The sequence below is a fragment of the Schistocerca gregaria genome, chromosome 7 (genome assembly GCF_023897955.1).
Source record: "Schistocerca gregaria isolate iqSchGreg1 chromosome 7, iqSchGreg1.2, whole genome shotgun sequence".
NCBI classification, from domain to species: domain Eukaryota; kingdom Metazoa; phylum Arthropoda; class Insecta; order Orthoptera; family Acrididae; genus Schistocerca; species Schistocerca gregaria.
In genome coordinates this window covers 299,142,160-299,160,483 of record NC_064926.1, presented here as the reverse complement: position 1 = coordinate 299,160,483, position 18,324 = coordinate 299,142,160, and the positions used below count along the sequence as shown (strand labels likewise).

The window sequence follows — 18,324 nt, the reverse complement described above, 5'->3', positions numbered from 1 at the left end:
TGAGTTTCGTCGAGTTCAGGGCCAGCACATCAGCTGGAACTCGCTACTGTTTTCCTCGAACCACTCCACCACACTTCTGGCCTTGTGACATGGCGCATTTACTGTTGAAAAATGCCACTGCCGTCGGGAAACATGATAATCATGAAGAGGTGTACGTGGTCTGCCGTCTGTGTACGATACTCCTTGGCCGTCAGAGTGTCTTGCACGAGGTCTGCTGGACCCATGGATTCCCAAGTGAATGTTCCCCAGAGTATAATGGAACCGCCACAAACTTGTCTGCGTCCCGCAGTACAGGTGTCAAGGAGTTATTGCCGCAGGAGACGACGGTTTCATGCACTCCCATGGGCTCGTGAGACCAAGCAACGATCTGTCACTGCGACAACGTCCAGCGCTGATGTTTAAAGTGACCATATCAGTAGTAGCTGCTGATGTCGTGGGGTTAACATTGGCACAAGGATGGGTCATCCGCTGTGGCGGCCCACCGTTACGTGTTTGGTGCACTGTGTATTCAGACTTGTACTCTGCCCAGCATTGAAGTCTGATATTGGTTCCTCCACAGTTCCCCACCTGGACTATCTTAGCAGTCTGCCCAACCTGCGACGTCTGAGGGGTGGCAGCCCAACCCCACGACATCTATACGTGGTTTCACCTTGGTTTCGTCACTTGCTGAAGACTCCTCGAACACCCAAGTCGTGCAATTTCGGGAATGCTGGTGCCGAGCCTTCGGGCCATCACTATCCGCCCTTGGTGAAACCCAGATAGGTCGCAATCCTGCCGACCGCTGTGGCCGAGCGGTTCTAGGCGCTTCCGTCTGGAGCCGCACCCCTGCTACGGTTGCAGGTGATATCCTTAGGTTAGTTGGGTCTAAGTAGTTTCTAAGTCTAGGGGACTGATGACCTCAGATGTTACGTCCCATAGTGCTTAGAACCACTTGAACCATCGCACGCCTTCCCCATTCTACACACGGACAACACGCTCTCTGATGCTACATCTACCATGCGTGTGTCAGACTATCGATGATTACTCGCCAGGTGACGCTGCTACTGCCTGAACAAGTTGATATCGATAGTAGGTCGGCGGTCATAATGTTCTGCCTGATCAGTGAAAGCTCGGTGATACAAAATTAATGTCTGCAGTGAAATTTCGCTATATATCTTGGGCAGTTTTGTAAACGCGAGAACCGAGGTAGGAGTCAAGGCGCTACTTTTCCACCGTTAAAGGCATAAACATTGCTGAATAGGGCTCCGCCTGATGCCAGAAAAGATGCGTTGCTGACGAATGTGTGTTACGTGATTCACTGAAAGATCACCCAGAACTGAGGAGATGGAAGATCAGTCCAAAGTAAGTTGTCAGAAAGGTAACAGGGTATTCATTAGTGAGGAAGGAGACTCGTACCTAGAAGAACTGTTGCCTGAAACACAGATGACGGAGATTTGCCATCCGGAAGTTTGTAGACTATTAAAATGTTGTGCTGGCGGTATTTTTTTTCTAAACCATCTAATAGCGAGGAATCTTCACGGCGTAGACCTTCAGCATCGTCACGAAATGAGCCCCCTCACGGTGTTATTACTCCCAACAAGTAGCGTCAACACCTGCTAGCACGAAAAGCACACCGCTTTTTCTGAGGAGCTCGAGGAACCGTTGTCGGTGTTAATTCCCCAGCCACCTCTCGCGACTTCCTGCTCAGGCGAAGCGGAGGAAAGAGAAGGAGCCGATCAGCGGGAAACGCCGTAGTCCGCTAATGGCAGTTATTAGCGCCGCAAGCGGGCCCCCGCATAATTACAAAGGATAGGCGGACGCCTCCCGGCATGGCGGGCCGACACGCGACCGTCTCGTCCGTGACTTTCAGCGCCCCTACGCCAACGTCACCCAACGCGACCGAACACAGGTAGCGCCACGGTCGTGATCGCAAGTTATTCGATTATCTCTACTGTCGTTAACTTATCGTTAGGGAGAGATGGAACGATAAGAGCGGACTAGCAGGTGGAACGTTCCAGCCGCAAATCCCGATTCGAGCGTTCCGGATTAGGGTTCAGGTAATTTGCTGAAGCCAGATCTGCCTTCCCCCTCCTTTCTACCGGGTCTCTTCGACCTAACATGACTCAGTTCGTAACCTGAGGCTGTGATGGCACCTGAACACTCGTAGAAAACGATATTGTCAATTATTACATTGTGTTTCTTATCATATACCGCACCGCTGGTGGTTTCGTAAAAAAACACTGTTGCTGCTCTTCTTTGGCCACTGAATTGCACTTTTTGTTTTTAATAAAATTTCCAACTTATTCTTTTTCACGTATTTTCACTAGTCTACATAGGAAACAAAAGAAATTATTGTTTTCTCAACCATAAATATTTCGTTACAGATGCAAGATACTAACGCTAAATATTTGTAGAAGAGACGAAAAACTGCTAGAAGCCGACCTCAGTTTTAAAGAGTTTAGAGTCCGGAGATATGTAAGAACGCGCGACACAGTGTTGACTCTTCGACTAAACTTGGAAGACATGTTGAAGAAAGGCAAACCCACTTTTATGTTACTTACAGATTTAGGGACATATTTTGGTAGTATTGATAGGAATAGACTAATTCTGGAGATAGCGCAGATACAATACATAGAGTGAAAGACTATCTGCATCTTGAAACTTCCTGGCTGATTAAAACTGTGTGCCGGAACGAGACTCGAACTCGGGACCTTTGCCTTTTGCGAGCAAGTGCTCTACCGAGTTCGAGTCTCGGTCCAGCACACAGTTTTAATCTGTCAGAAAGTTTCATATCAGCGCACACTCCGATGCAGAGTGAAAATCTCATTCTGGAAACATCCCCCAGGCTGCGGCTAAGCCATGTCTCCGCAATATCCTTTCTTTGAGGAGTGCTAGTTCTGCGAGGTTCGCAGAAGAGCTTCTGTGAAGTTTGGAAGGCAGGAGACGAGGTACTGGCGGAATTTAAGTTGTGAGGACGGGTCGTGAGTCGTTCTTGGGTAGCTCAGTTGGTAGAGCACTTGGCCACGAAAGGCATAGGTCCAGTTAGAGTCTCGGTCCGGCATACAGTTTTAATCTGCCAGCCAGTTTCATATCAGCGCACACTCCGCTGCAGAGTGAAAATCTCATTCTGGTCTCTGCATCTTGTACAGAAGCTAGACTGTACTTGTAGGGCTCAATGAACATGAAATGAAAGCTATAGTTCAGAAGGGAGGGAGACAGGTTTATGGCCAGTTCCCAATGTCACTGAACCTTTAGATTGAGGAAGCTGCGAAGTAAACGAAAGATAAATTTGGAAAGAGACAGTTGAGGAAGAAGAAATAAAAATTTAGCCGTTTGACAGTTACCTGTAGTTCTGTCAGAGACTACTAAAGAATTGGAAGAGTCGTTGAACAGATTGGATATGAGCCGTGGCCGCTCATTTCACTATTATAAATTTCCTTTACTTTATGTCTGTGGCCACAAATTTTTTTTATCATCTACCGGTTTCGGTCTATAATGACCATTTTCAGATCTGTTCTATAACCTTTAGCACGCACCTCACCAGGAGGCGCGGTTGACTCCCTTGTGCGGTTATCGCTGCCTCGCCTAGTCTTCATAAACGACAGTTATAATCGCACCTACAGAGAGAGGCCTCGGAAGAGGGCGGCTCAGGCACCTGACGGGTGCCGGAGGCAGCAAGAACGCTTGGAGCGACGCACACGGGCTGTGGATCGATTCGACGTCTTTCCCTGATCGTCGTTCACTCTTCTTCCCCACGACTGGGCGGAAGGCGAAGGTCTGGTTAACTCAACGTTGTGCGCAACCGTTTGTTCAGCTCTGTGCAGCGATTTCCCGCTCCGCAAGCTGCTTGAACAGATGTTCGTGTTTATGTTTATTATCATGCACGTCTTGTTTTCTTGGCTCTGTAATTTTAGGAATAGTGTATTTCCCTGTATGATTTTGAAGTAACTTATCTTAATCTGCTGGCCAGAATTTTCTCTCAAAGGGTATGTAGTATGCCCAGTTGTTACGCATAACTATATCTCGGGATTTCGCCCTGTCTTTTTAGGTGTTGGTTTTAAAATTCTTGTACAAGAAAACCTGCTCTTTCAAGGTTTAATATTTGTTTCCACGACATTTTAGCAGCAGCTGGGCTCTGGTATCACTACATTGTAGTCCTTTTTAAGCATGTTGTGAGCTACAGTTGAAGGTAAGACCTGAGCGAGTTGTTTATTATATCCCTTGCTGGAAATGAAAATGACAGTCTCCTTGCTGTAGTTATCTGTTAACGAAGCTTATTTCCTAGGGCGTACGAACTTGTTGGGAAACGTTCTATAGGTGCATCAAGGTTAAACTATAATTTTACTTTTAGTATAATCTCGTCACTTATCTTCATGTCGGCGGCTTCTCGCTACGCGGCCCTCATTTTCTTGATGCGGTGTGCACGGCTCTCTAGCATTACCTAGGGCTGCTTGCTGTTTGTTTGCAACCACGCGTCCTGGCTGTCTGTGCTTAAGCCGAGTACCTTATATTATGTGACTTGCACTGTAAATGAAATTTTGCTGTCCGTCAAGACGCCTTTGATTAACTGGCCTCTTACAAGAAGTTTTCCCTTTAATGTTTAATACATACTGTAACCTTCTCTTGAATCTATTGTAAATCTTTTGATGCTTATCTTTACTGTTTATTGCTTTTAAGCTTTTTATCTAGAACTCTTTTAAGGGCCTGGTTAATTTAAAATTTTTAAAAAGGCCAATATTGTGAAGGTCTTATTTTTTGAACTGATAATCCAACGACTGTCTTGTGTGATCCCAAGATTTTCTAGGCGTCTTATATGTTTATGCTCTTCACAGGAATTCTGCCGGATCGTCTTCACTACACGATGAATCAGCGATCCATCTGACTACCATCTTCACGTCCGATTGTCGAGTAGACAATCAAGTCGGAACTGAATGAACATCAGAAACGGCGGCCCCGCTATACCCCGGGCCCAAGCCTCTGCGCCTGTGTGAGAAGCGGAAGAGCTGCCCCCTGTGAAGCGATGAATTGCAGCCCCGCTAGCTGTAGAAACTGGCAAAAGTGATAAATCGCAAATTAAGATGTAACCATTCGAAAACCAGACCGTGGTTTTTTATAAGATAAAATAGGGTTCCACATTTTGCTTAAAGGAAAACGTTTATCTCTATTAATAATGTTAACAGATAATCATATTTCGACACAATCCCAGTAAAGAGAAGCCGGAGCAATAATTTGCGTCTCTTTAAACGACATGTTATTCCTTTCATTGAGACAATGTTCGGCGACGGCAGATTTTTCAGGCTGTTCCACACATCGTTCATGAACAGTGCTAACAGTCTGTCCAATATAGGCCTTTCCACAATGACAGTTTTATAAACTCCGGGCTTTCTCAATCCCAAATCATCTTTAACAGGTCCAAAAAGGGCTCTAGTATTGGTCAAAGGCAAACGAACACTTTTACTATCATATTTCCCGAGAATTCTAGAAATTTTTGAAGGAATACTTCCGGCGCTGGTTCACTTGATGGTCCAAGCATCAAATTTTCGATTGAAATTGAAAAAGATGGGAAATTACCTTTTTCCGATGTCTTACCGCCCCCCATTTCTGGACCATTGTCTCATCTCCGGCTAAACGAGCAACCATCGTCTACGTGCTCTGGTGTTTACCCACTTCCGGCTACGCCGACAACCTTTGTACCTCCGCTAGACCGGACGCAGCGTTTAGTCATACAGACACCTTTTCCTTACCTTTTTCTATCATACACTCCATAAACTGATATGTGAACTACATAAAGGACAAGTCAAATTATATTCAGAACGAGCGACTAAAAGAAGTACACGACAACTGGCGTTCGGATGAAATCGCTCTATCAAACATGGCGTGAACTTAGACAATGGGCTACGCTATTGGTCAATATGTTACCAAAATCTTTATGTGGCCCTGACATTCACTGGCTTCGCGGACTCGCAATCACATTATCACCTTTCTAACTAACCTAACCCGCGGGCTACGCTACAGATCAGTCTGTCACCAGAGCAAAATCGGCCGATGTCAACTGAACGCTAGTTGTACCGTACTTATTTTAGAGACTCATTGTTTAATACTCGCGTTGAAACATACTACAACGGGCGGAAACCTGTGGGTCAAAGATGGCTTGGATTGCAAAGATTGAAGAGAGTTACCGGTGCACACGTAAGGTAGTAACGATGTATAAGATGTATAAGACTGCTTGACAATATTTGATTATTATTACACTGGTCTCAAAGAAAAACATTGATGACATTATTAGCAATTAGCAGTACAGCGAAAAATCACGTGACGTTACGAGGAGAGGTAGGTGGCTGCTTAATTACGTTGCTGAAAGTTATTTTGATCCTGAATAAATATATTTGTATGGTTTTGACATGTTACGTAAACCTTGTGGTCCGTAATTCCACCGATAAATCACAAATCCCCCACACTATATGCATTCAAGTAGCATCAGACAAGAGCGAACCTCCTCCACGTTTAACTGAGGCTGTAATATTTGTCTCTTCAAGTTCACAATTCTTTTTTCTCCACATTGTTACTGGTCCATTTGACTTAAACATTTCAGATCAACCATGTCAAGAAATACAAATTTCTGCTGAAAGTCATACCGATCTGTTTATGTTCTCTTGCAAATGCAACTCGCTTCCTTCTGTTGATTTCACTGGCTGTTCGGCCCCTATACCCAACTTAATAAGACAAATTTCTTGCGGTCTGTGCTGAAACAGACTTTCCTGTATGCATTTGAATGCAGCAACAAATTTTGAAGCGCTTAGTTTTGGATTTTCTTTACTTCTTTGAATGATGTTGTTTTTACATCTTGGGCAAAATTGCAAGACGACCGCTTCATGATTGGTATTCGTACATATTGTTCAGATTAACTCTGTATATAATAGTCTCATGCAGTGATAGTTCTGAAACTTCCTGGCAGATTAAAACTGTGTGCCCGACCGAGACTCGAACTCGGGACCTTTGCCTTTCGCGGGCAAGTGCTCTACCAACTGAGCTACCGAAGCACGACTCACGCCCGGTACTCACAGCTTTACTTCTGCCAGTATCCGTCTCCTACCTTCCAAACTTTACAGAAGCTCTTCTGCGGACCTTGCAGAACTAGCACTCCTGAAAGAAAGGATACTGCGGAGACATGGCTTAGCCACAGCCTGGGGGATGTTTCATGAATGAGATTTTCACTCTGCAGCGGAGTGTGCGCTGATATGAAACTTCCTGGCAGATTAAAACTGTGTGCCCGACCGAGACTCGAACTCGGGACCTTTGCCTTTCGCGGGCAAGTGCTCTACCAACTGAGCTACCGAAGCACGACTCACGCCCGGTACTCACAGCTTTACTTCTGCCAGTATCCGTCTCCTACCTTCCAAACTTTACAGAAGCTCTTCTGCGGACCTTGCAGAACTAGCACTCCTGAAAGAAAGGATACTGCAGAGACATGGCTTAGCCACAGCCTGGGGGATGTTTCCAGAATGAGATTTTCACTCTGCAGCGGAGTGTGCGCTGATATGAAACTTCCTGGCAGATTAAAAGTGTGTGCCCGACCGAGACTCGAACTCGGGACCTTTGCCTTTCGCGGGCAAGTGCTCTAACAACTGAGCTACCGAAGCACGACTCACGCCCGGTACTCACAGCTTTACTTCTGCCAGTATCCGTCTCCTACCTTCCAAACTTTACAGAAGCTCTTCTGCGGACCTTGCAGAACTAGCACTCCTGAAAGAAAGGATACTGCGGAGACATGGCTTAGCCACAGCCTGGGGGATGTTTCCAGAATGAGATTTTCACTCTGCAGCGGAGTGTGCGCTGATATGAAACTTCCTGGCAGATTAAAACTGTGTGCCCGACCGAGACTCGAACTCGGGACCTTTGCCTTTCGCGGGCAAGTGCTCTACCAACTGAGCTACCGAAGCACGACTCTCGCCCGGTACTCACAGCTTTACTTCTGCCAGTATCCGTCTCCTACCTTCCAAACTTTACAGAAGCTCTTCTGCGGACCTTGCAGAACTAGCACTCCTGAAAGAAAGGATACTGTGGAGACATGGCTTAGCCACAGCGTGGGGGATGTTTCCAGAATGAGATTTTCACTCTGCAGCGGAGTGTGCGCTGATATGAAACTTCCTGGCAGATTAAAACTGTGTGCCCGACCGAGACTCGAACTCGGGACCTTTGCCTTTCGCGGGCAAGTGTTCTACCAACTGAGCTACCAAAGCACGACTCACGCCCGGTACTCACAGCTTTACTTCTGCCAGTATCCGTCTCCTACCTTCCAAACTTTACAGAAGCTCTTCTGCGGACCTTGCAGAACTAGCACTCCTGAAAGAAAGGATACTGCGGAGACATGGCTTAGCCACAGCCTGGGGGATGTTTCCAGAATGAGATTTTCACTCTGCAGCGGAGTGTGCGCTGATATGAAACTTCCTGGCAGATTAAAACTGTGTGCCCGACCGAGACTCGAACTCGGGACCTTTGCCTTTCGCGGGCAAGTGCTCTACCAACTGAGCTACCGAAGCACGACTCACGCCCGGTACTCACAGCTTTACTTCTGCCAGTATCCGTCTCCTACCTTCCAAACTTTACAGAAGCTCTTCTGCGGACCTTGCAGAACTAGCACTCCTGAAAGAAAGGATACTGCGGAGAAATGGCTTAGCCACAGCCTGGGGGATGTTTCCAGAATGAGATTTTCACTCTGCAGCGGAGTGTGCGCTGATATGAAACTTCCTGGCAGATTAAAACTGTGTGCCCGACCGAGACTCGAACTCGGGACCTTTGCCTTTCGCGGGCAAGTGCTCTACCAACTGAGCTACCGAAGCACGACTCACGCCCGGTACTCACAGCTTTACTTCTGCCAGTATCCGTCTCCTACCTTCCAAACTTTACAGAAGCTCTTCTGCGGACCTTGCAGAACTAGCACTCCTGAAAGAAAGGATACTGCGGAGACATGGCTTAGCCACAGCCTGGGGGATGTTTCCAGAATGAGATTTTCACTCTGCAGCGGAGTGTGCGCTGATATGAAACTTCCTGGCAGATTAAAACTGTGTGCCCGACCTAGACTCGAACTCGGGACCTTTGCCTTTCGCGGGCAAGTGCTCTACCAACTGAGCTACCGAAGCACGACTCACAGCTTTACTTCTGCCAGTATCCGTCTCCTACCTTCCAAACTTTACAGAAGCTCTTCTGCGGACCTTGCAGAACTACCACTCCTGAAAGAAAGGATACTGCGGAGACATGGCTTAGCCACAGCCTGGGGGATGTTTCCAGAATGAGATTTTCACTCTGCAGCGGAGTGTGCGCTGATATGAAACTTCCTGGCAGATTAAAACTGTGTGCCCGACCGAGACTCGAACTCGGGACCTTTGCCTTTCGCGGGCAAGTGCTCTACCAACTGAGCTACCGAAGCACGACTCACGCCCGGTACTCACAGCTTTACTTCTGCCAGTATCCGTCTCCTACCTTCCAAACTTTACAGAAGCTCTTCTGCGGACCTTGCAGAACTAGCACTCCTGAAAGAAAGGATACTGCGGAGACATGGCTTAGCCACAGCCTGGGGGATGTTTCCAGAATGAGATTTTCACTCTGCAGCGGAGTGTGCGCTGATATGAAACTTCCTGGCAGATTAAAACTGTGTGCCCGACCGAGACTCGAACTCGGGACCTTTGCCTTTCGCGGGCAAGTGCTCTACCAACTGAGCTACCGAAGCACGACTCACGCCTGGTACTCACAGCTTTACTTCTGCCAGTATCCGTCTCCTACCTTCCAAACTTTACAGAAGCTCTTCTGCGGACCTTGCAGAACTAGCACTCCTGAAAGAAAGGATACTGCGGAGACATGGCTTAGCCACAGCCTGGGGGATGTTTCCAGAATGAGATTTTCACTCTGCAGCGGAGTGTGCGCTGATATGAAACTTCCTGGCAGATTAAAACTGTGTGCCCGACCGAGACTCGAACTCGGGACCTTTGCCTTTCGCGGGCAAGTGCTCTACCAACTGAGCTACCGAAGCACGACTCACGCCCGGTACTCACAGCTTTACTTCTGCCAGTATCCGTCTCCTACCTTCCAAACTTTACAGAAGCTCTTCTGCGGACCTTGCAGAACTAGCACTCCTGAAAGAAAGGATACTGCGGAGACATGGCTTAGCCACAGCCTGGGGGATGCTTCCAGAATGAGATTTTCACTCTGCAGCGGAGTGTGCGCTGATATGAAACTTCCTGGCAGATTAAAACTGTGTGCCCGACCGAGACTCGAACTCGGGACCTTTGCCTTTCGCGGGCAAGTGCTCTACCAACTGAGCTACCGAAGCACGACTCACGCCCGGTACTCACAGCTTTACTTCTGCCAGTATCCGTCTCCTACCTTCCAAACTTTACAAAAGCTCTTCTGCGGACCTTGCAGAACTAGCACTCCTGAAAGAAAGGATACTGCGGAGACATGGCTTAGCCACAGCCTGGGGGATGTTTCCAGAATGAGATTTTCACTCTGCAGCGGAGTGTGCGCTGATATGAAACTTCCTGGCAGATTAAAACTGTGTGCCCGACCGAGACTCGAACTCGGGACCTTTGCCTTTCGCGGGCAAGTGCTCTACCAACTGAGCTACCGAAGCACGACTCACGCCCGGTACTCACAGCTTTACTTCTGCCAGTATCCGTCTCCTACCTTCCAAACTTTACAGAAGCTCTTCTGCGGACCTTGCAGAACTAGCACTCCTGAAAGAAAGGATACTGCGGAGACATGGCTTAGCCACAGCCTGGGGGATGTTTCCAGAATGAGATATTCACTCTGCAGCGGAGTGTGCGCTGATATGAAACTTCCTGGCACATTAAAACTGTGTGCCCGACCGAGACTCGAACTCGGGACCTTTGCCTTTCGCGGGCAAGTGCTCTACCAACTGAGCTACCGAAGCACGACTCACGCCCGGTACTCACAGCTTTACTTCTGCCAGTATCCGTCTCCTACCTTCCAAACTTTACAGAAGCTCTTCTGCGGACCTTGCAGAACTAGCACTCCTGAAAGAAAGGATACAGCGGAGACATGGCTTAGCCACAGCCTGGGGGATGTTTCCAGAATGAGATTTTCACTCTGCAGCGGAGTGTGCGCTGATATGAAACTTCCTGGCAGATTAAAACTGTGTGCCCGACCGAGACTCGAACTCGAGACCTTTGCCTTTCGCGGGCAAGTGCTCTACCAACTGAGCTACCGAAGCACGACTCACGCCCGGTACTCACAGCTTTTAATCTGCCAGGAAGTTTCATATCAGCGCACACTCCGCTGCGAGTGAAAATCTCATTCTGGAAACATCCCCCAGGCTGTGGCTAAGCCATGTCTCCGCAGTATCCTTTCTTTCAGGAGTGCTAGTTCTGCAAGGTCCGCAGAAGAGCTTCTGTAAAGTTTGGAATGTAGGAGACGGATACTGGCAGAAGTAAAGCTGTGAGTACCGGGCGTGAGTCGTGCTTCGGTAGCTCAGTTGGTAGAGCACTTGCCCGCGAAAGGCAAAGGTCCCGAGTTCGAGTCTCGGTCGGGCACACAGTTTTAATCTGCCAGGAAGTTTCATATCAGCGCACACTCCGCTGCAGAGTGAAAATCTCATTCTGGAAACATCCCCCAGGCTGTGGCTAAGCCATGTCTCCGCAGTATCCTTTCTTTCAGGAGTGCTAGTTCTGCAAGGTCCGCAGAAGAGCTTCTGTAAAGTTTGGAAGGTAGGAGACGGATACTGGCAGAAGTAAAGCTGTGAGTACCGGGCGTGAGTCGTGCTTCGGTAGCTCAGTTGGTAGAGCACTTGCCCGCGAAAGGCAAAGGTCCCGAGTTCGAGTCTCGGTCGGGCACACAGTTTTAATCTGCCAGGAAGTTTCATATCAGCGCACACTCCGCTGCAGAGTGAAAATCTCATTCTGGAAACATCCCCCAGGCTGTGGCTAAGCCATGTCTCCGCAGTATCCTTTCTTTCAGGAGTGCTAGTTCTGCAAGGTCCGCAGAAGAGCTTCTGTAAAGTTTGGAAGGTAGGAGACGGATACTGGCAGAAGTAAAGCTGTGAGTACCGGGCGTGAGTCGTGCTTCGGTAGCTCAGTTGGTAGAGCACTTGCCCGCGAAAGGCAAAGGTCCCGAGTTCGAGTCTCGGTCGGGCACACAGTTTTAATCTGCCAGGAAGTTTCATATCAGCGCACACTCCGCTGCAGAGTGAAAATCTCATTCTGGAAACATCCCCCAGGCTGTGGCTAAGCCATGTCTCTGCAGTATCCTTTCTTTCAGGAGTGCTAGTTCTGCAAGGTCCGCAGAAGAGCTTCTGTAAAGTTTGGAAGGTAGGAGACGGATACTGGCAGAAGTAAAGCTGTGAGTACCGGGCGTGAGTCGTGCTTCGGTAGCTCAGTTGGTAGAGCACTTGCCCGCGAAAGGCAAAGGTCCCGAGTTTGAGTCTCGGTCGGGCACACAGTTTTAATCTGCCAGGAAGTTTCATATCAGCGCACACTCCGCTGCAGAGTGAAAATCTCATTCTGGAAACATCCCCCAGGCTGTGGCTAAGCCATGTCTCCGCAGTATCCTTTCTTTCAGGAGTGCTAGTTCTGCAAGGTCCGCAGAAGAGCTTCTGTAAAGTTTGGAAGGTAGGAGACGGATACTGGCAGAAGTAAAGCTGTGAGTACCGGGCGTGAGTCGTGCTTCGGTAGCTCAGTTGGTAGAGCATTTGCCCGCGAAAGGCAAAGGTCCCGACTTCGAGTCTCGGTCGGGCACACACTTTTAATCTGCCAGGAAGTTTCATATCAGCGCACACTCCGCTGCAGAGTGAAAATCTCATTCTGGAAACATCCCCCAGGCTGTGGCTAAGCCATGTCTCCGCAGTATCCTTTCTTTCAGGAGTGCTAGTTCTGCAAGGTCCGCAGAAGAGCTTCTGTAAAGTTTGGAAGGTAGGAGACGGATACTGGCAGAAGTAAAGCTGTGAGTACCGGGCGTGAGTCGTGCTTCGGTAGCTCAGTTGGTAGAGCACTTGCCCGCGAAAGGCAAAGGTCCCGAGTTCGAGTCTCGGTCGGGCACACAGTTTTAATCTGCCAGGAAGTTTCATATCAGCGCACACTCCGCTGCAGAGTGAAAATCTCATTCTGGAAACATCCCCCAGGCTGTGGCTAAGCCATGTCTCCGCAGTATCCTTTCTTTCAGGAGTGCTAGTTCTGCAAGGTCCGCAGAAGAGCTTCTGTAAAGTTTGGAAGGTAGGAGACGGATACTGGCAGAAGTAAAGCTGTGAGTACCGGGCGTGAGTCGTGCTTCGGTAGCTCAGTTGGTAGAGCACTTGCCCGCGAAAGGCAAAGGTCCCGAGTTCGAGTCTCGGTCGGGCACACAGTTTTAATCTGCCAGGAAGTTTCATATCAGCGCACACTCCGCTGCAGAGTGAAAATCTCATTCTGGAAACATCCCCCAGGCTGTGGCTAAGCCATGTCTCCGCAGTATCCTTTCTTTCAGGAGTGCTAGTTCTGCAAGGTCCGCAGAAGAGCTTCTGTAAAGTTTGGAAGGTAGGAGACGGATACTGGCAGAAGTAAAGCTGTGAGTACCGGGCGTGAGTCGTGCTTCGGTAGCTCAGTTGGTAGAGCACTTGCCCGCGAAAGGCAAAGGTCCCGAGTTTGAGTCTCGGTCGGGCACACAGTTTTAATCTGCCAGGAAGTTTCATATCAGCGCACACTCCGCTGCAGAGTGAAAATCTCATTCTGGAAACATCCCCCAGGCTGTGGCTAAGCCATGTCTCCGCAGTATCCTTTCTTTCAGGAGTGCTAGTTCTGCAAGGTCCGCAGAAGAGCTTCTGTAAAGTTTGGAAGGTAGGAGACGGATACTGGCAGAAGTAAAGCTGTGAGTACCGGGCGTGAGTCGTGCTTCGGTAGCTCAGTTGGTAGAGCATTTGCCCGCGAAAGGCAAAGGTCCCGAGTTCGAGTCTCGGTCGGGCACACAGTTTTAATCTGCCAGGAAGTTTCATATCAGCGCACACTCCGCTGCAGAGTGAAAATCTCATTCTGGAAACATCCCCCAGGCTGTGGCTAAGCCATGTCTCCGCAGTATCCTTTCTTTCAGGAGTGCTAGTTCTGCAAGGTCCGCAGAAGAGCTTCTGTAAAGTTTGGAAGGTAGGAGACGGATACTGGCAGAAGTAAAGCTGTGAGTACCGGGCGAGAGTCGTGCTTCGGTAGCTCAGTTGGTAGAGCACTTGCCCGCGAAAGGCAAAGGTCCCGAGTTCGAGTCTCGGTCGGGCACACAGTTTTAATCTGCCAGGAAGTTTCATATCAGCGCACACTCCGCTGCAGAGTGAAAATCTCATTCTGGAAACATCCCCCAGGCTGTGGCTAAGCCATGTCTCCGCAGTATCCTTTCTTTCAGGAGTGCTAGTTCTGCAAGGTCCGCAGAAGAGCTTCTGTAAAGTTTGGAAGGTAGGAGACGGATACTGGCAGAAGTAAAGCTGTGAGTACCGGGCGTGAGTCGTGCTTCGGTAGCTCAGTTGGTAGAGCACTTGCCCGCGAAAGGCAAAGGTCCCGAGTTCGAGTCTCGGTCGGGCACACAGTTTTAATCTGCCAGGAAGTTTCATATCAGCGCACACTCCGCTGCAGAGTGAAAATCTCATTCTGGAAACATCCCCCAGGCTGTGGCTAAGCCATGTCTCCGCAGTATCCTTTCTTTCAGGAGTGCTAGTTCTGCAAGGTCCGCAGAAGAGCTTCTGTAAAGTTTGGAAGGTAGGAGACGGATACTGGCAGAAGTAAAGCTGTGAGTACCGGGCGTGAGTCGTGCTTCGGTAGCTCAGTTGGTAGAGCACTTGCCCGCGAAAGGCAAAGGTCCCGAGTTCGAGTCTCGGTCGGGCACACAGTTTTAATCTGCCAGGAAGTTTCATATCAGCGCACACTCCGCTGCAGAGTGAAAATCTCATTCTGGAAACATCCCCCAGGCTGTGGCTAAGCCATGTCTCCGCAGTATCCTTTCTTTCAGGAGTGCTAGTTCTGCAAGGTCCGCAGAAGAGCTTCTGTAAAGTTTGGAAGGTAGGAGACGGATACTGGCAGAAGTAAAGCTGTGAGTACCGGGCGTGAGTCGTGCTTCGGTAGCTCAGTTGGTAGAGCACTTGCCCGCGAAAGGCAAAGGTCCCGAGTTTGAGTCTCGGTCGGGCACACAGTTTTAATCTGCCAGGAAGTTTCATATCAGCGCACACTCCGCTGCAGAGTGAAAATCTCATTCTGGAAACATCCCCCAGGCTGTGGCTAAGCCATGTCTCCGCAGTATCCTTTCTTTCAGGAGTGCTAGTTCTGCAAGGTCCGCAGAAGAGCTTCTGTAAAGTTTGGAAGGTAGGAGACGGATACTGGCAGAAGTAAAGCTGTGAGTACCGGGCGTGAGTCGTGCTTCGGTAGCTCAGTTGGTAGAGCATTTGCCCGCGAAAGGCAAAGGTCCCGAGTTCGAGTCTCGGTCGGGCACACAGTTTTAATCTGCCAGGAAGTTTCATATCAGCGCACACTGCGCTGCAGAGTGAAAATCTCATTCTGGAAACATCCCCCAGGCTGTGGCTAAGCCATGTCTCCCCAGTATCCTTTCTTTCAGGAGTGCTAGTTCTGCAAGGTCCGCAGAAGAGCTTCTGTAAAGTTTGGAAGGTAGGAGACGGATACTGGCAGAAGTAAAGCTGTGAGTACCGGGCGAGGGTCGTGCTTCGGTAGCTCAGTTGGTAGAGCACTTGCCCGCGAAAGGCAAAGGTCCCGAGATTGAGTCTCGGTCGGGCACACAGTTTTAATCTGCCAGGAAGTTTCATATCAGCGCACACTCCGCTGCAGAGTGAAAATCTCATTCTGGAAACATCCCCCAGGCTGTGGCTAAGCCATGTCTCCGCAGTATCCTTTCTTTCAGGAGTGCTAGTTCTGCAAGGTCCGCAGAAGAGCTTCTGTAAAGTTTGGAAGGTAGGAGACGGATACTGGCAGAAGTAAAGCTGTGAGTACCGGGCGTGAGTCGTGCTTCGGTAGCTCAGTTGGTAGAGCATTTGCCCGCGAAAGGCAAAGGTCCCGACTTCGAGTCTCGGTCGGGCACACACTTTTAATCTGCCAGGAAGTTTCATATCAGCGCACACTCCGCTGCAGAGTGAAAATCTCATTCTGGAAACATCCCCCAGGCTGTGGCTAAGCCATGTCTCCGCAGTATCCTTTCTTTCAGGAGTGCTAGTTCTGCAAGGTCCGCAGAAGAGCTTCTGTAAAGTTTGGAAGGTAGGAGACGGATACTGGCAGAAGTAAAGCTGTGAGTACCGGGCGTGAGTCGTGCTTCGGTAGCTCAGTTGGTAGAGCACTTGCCCGCGAAAGGCAAAGGTCCCGAGTTCGAGTCTCGGTCGGGCACACAGTTTTAATCTGCCAGGAAGTTTCATATCAGCGCACACTCCGCTGCGAGTGAAAATCTCATTCTGGAAACATCCCCCAGGCTGTGGCTAAGCCATGTCTCCGCAGTATCCTTTCTTTCAGGAGTGCTAGTTCTGCAAGGTCCGCAGAAGAGCTTCTGTAAAGTTTGGAAGGTAGGAGACGGATACTGGCAGAAGTAAAGCTGTGAGTACCGGGCGTGAGTCGTGCTTCGGTAGCTCAGTTGGTAGAGCACTTGCCCGCGAAAGGCAAAGGTCCCGAGTTCGAGTCTCGGTCGGGCACACAGTTTTAATCTGCCAGGAAGTTTCATATCAGCGCACACTCCGCTGCAGAGTGAAAATCTCATTCTGGAAACATCCCCCAGGCTGTGGCTAAGCCATGTCTCCGCAGTATCCTTTCTTTCAGGAGTGCTAGTTCTGCAAGGTCCGCAGAAGAGCTTCTGTAAAGTTTGGAAGGTAGGAGACGGATACTGGCAGAAGTAAAGCTGTGAGTACCGGGCGAGAGTCGTGCTTCGGTAGCTCAGTTGGTAGAGCACTTGCCCGCGAAAGGCAAAGGTCCCGAGTTCGAGTCTCGGTCGGGCACACAGTTTTAATCTGCCAGGAAGTTTCATATCAGCGCACACTCCGCTGCAGAGTGAAAATCTCATTCTGGAAACATCCCCCAGGCTGTGGCTAAGCCATGTCTCCGCAGTATCCTTTCTTTCAGGAGTGCTAGTTCTGCAAGGTCCGCAGAAGAGCTTCTGTAAAGTTTGGAAGGTAGGAGACGGATACTGGCAGAAGTAAAGCTGTGAGTACCGGGCGTGAGTCGTGCTTCGGTAGCTCAGTTGGTAGAGCATTTGCCCGCGAAAGGCAAAGGTCCCGAGTTCGAGTCTCGGTCGGGCACACACTTTTAATCTGCCAGGAAGTTTCATATCAGCGCACACTCCGCTGCAGAGTGAAAATCTCATTCTGGAAACATCCCCCAGGCTGTGGCTAAGCCATGTCTCCGCAGTATCCTTTCTTTCAGGAGTGCTAGTTCTGCAAGGTCCGCAGAAGAGCTTCTGTAAAGTTTGGAGGGTAGGAGACGGATACTGGCAGAAGTAAAGCTGTGAGTACCGGGCGTGAGTCGTGCTTCGGTAGCTCAGTTGGTAGAGCACTTGCCCGCGAAAGGCAAAGGTCCCGAGTTCGAGTCTCGGTCGGGCACACAGTTTTAATCTGCCAGGAAGTTTCATATCAGCGCACACTCCGCTGCAGAGTGAAAATCTCATTCTGGAAACATCCCCCAGGCTGTGGCTAAGCCATGTCTCCGCAGTATCCTTTCTTTCAGGAGTGCTAGTTCTGCAAGGTCCGCAGAAGAGCTTCTGTAAAGTTTGGAAGGTAGGAGACGGATACTGGCAGAAGTAAAGCTGTGAGTACCGGGCGTGAGTCGTGCTTCGGTAGCTCAGTTGGTAGAGCACTTGCCCGCGAAAGGCAAAGGTCCCGAGTTCGAGTCTCGGTCGGGCACACAGTTTTAATCTGCCAGGAAGTTTCATATCAGCGCACACTCCGCTGCAGAGTGAAAATCTCATTCTGGAAACATCCCCCAGGCTGTGGCTAAGCCATGTCTCCGCAGTATCCTTTCTTTCAGGAGTGCTAGTTCTGCAAGGTCCGCAGAAGAGCTTCTGTAAAGTTTGGAAGATAGGAGACGGATACTGGCAGAAGTAAAGCTGTGAGTACCGGGCGTGAGTCGTGCTTCGGTAGCTCAGTTGGTAGAGCACTTGCCCGCGAAAGGCAAAGGTCCCGAGTTCGAGTCTCGGTCGGGCACACAGTTTTAATCTGCCAGGAAGTTTCATATCAGCGCACACTCCGCTGCAGAGTGAAAATCTCATTCCAGTGATAGTTCTGCCAATGATTTCTCCGTTTTCTTGAAAGGCTTCCGTTCCCGAACAACCAGATGCAGATCCCTCTCTTTTTTATAGGTTCGCGACGTTTTTGACCCACAATACTTAAATACCACTCATTGG

The 18,324-nt window shown here is 49.3% G+C and overlaps 3 non-coding genes across 3 annotated transcripts; all 3 read left to right on the top strand.

The window, feature by feature from the left end:
• The first annotated feature begins 13,851 nt into the window (after nt 1-13,851).
• Trnas-cga (transfer RNA serine (anticodon CGA)) lies at nt 13,852-13,926 on the top strand. The gene has a single exon. It is a non-coding gene; the product is annotated as a tRNA-Ser (tRNA).
• A 1,425-nt stretch (nt 13,927-15,351) lies between these two features.
• Trnas-cga (transfer RNA serine (anticodon CGA)) lies at nt 15,352-15,426 on the top strand. The gene has a single exon. It is a non-coding gene; the product is annotated as a tRNA-Ser (tRNA).
• A 1,724-nt stretch (nt 15,427-17,150) lies between these two features.
• Nucleotides 17,151-17,225, top strand: Trnas-cga (transfer RNA serine (anticodon CGA)). Its single transcript has one exon. It is a non-coding gene; the product is annotated as a tRNA-Ser (tRNA).
• The last annotated feature ends 1,099 nt before the right edge of the window (nt 17,226-18,324 follow it).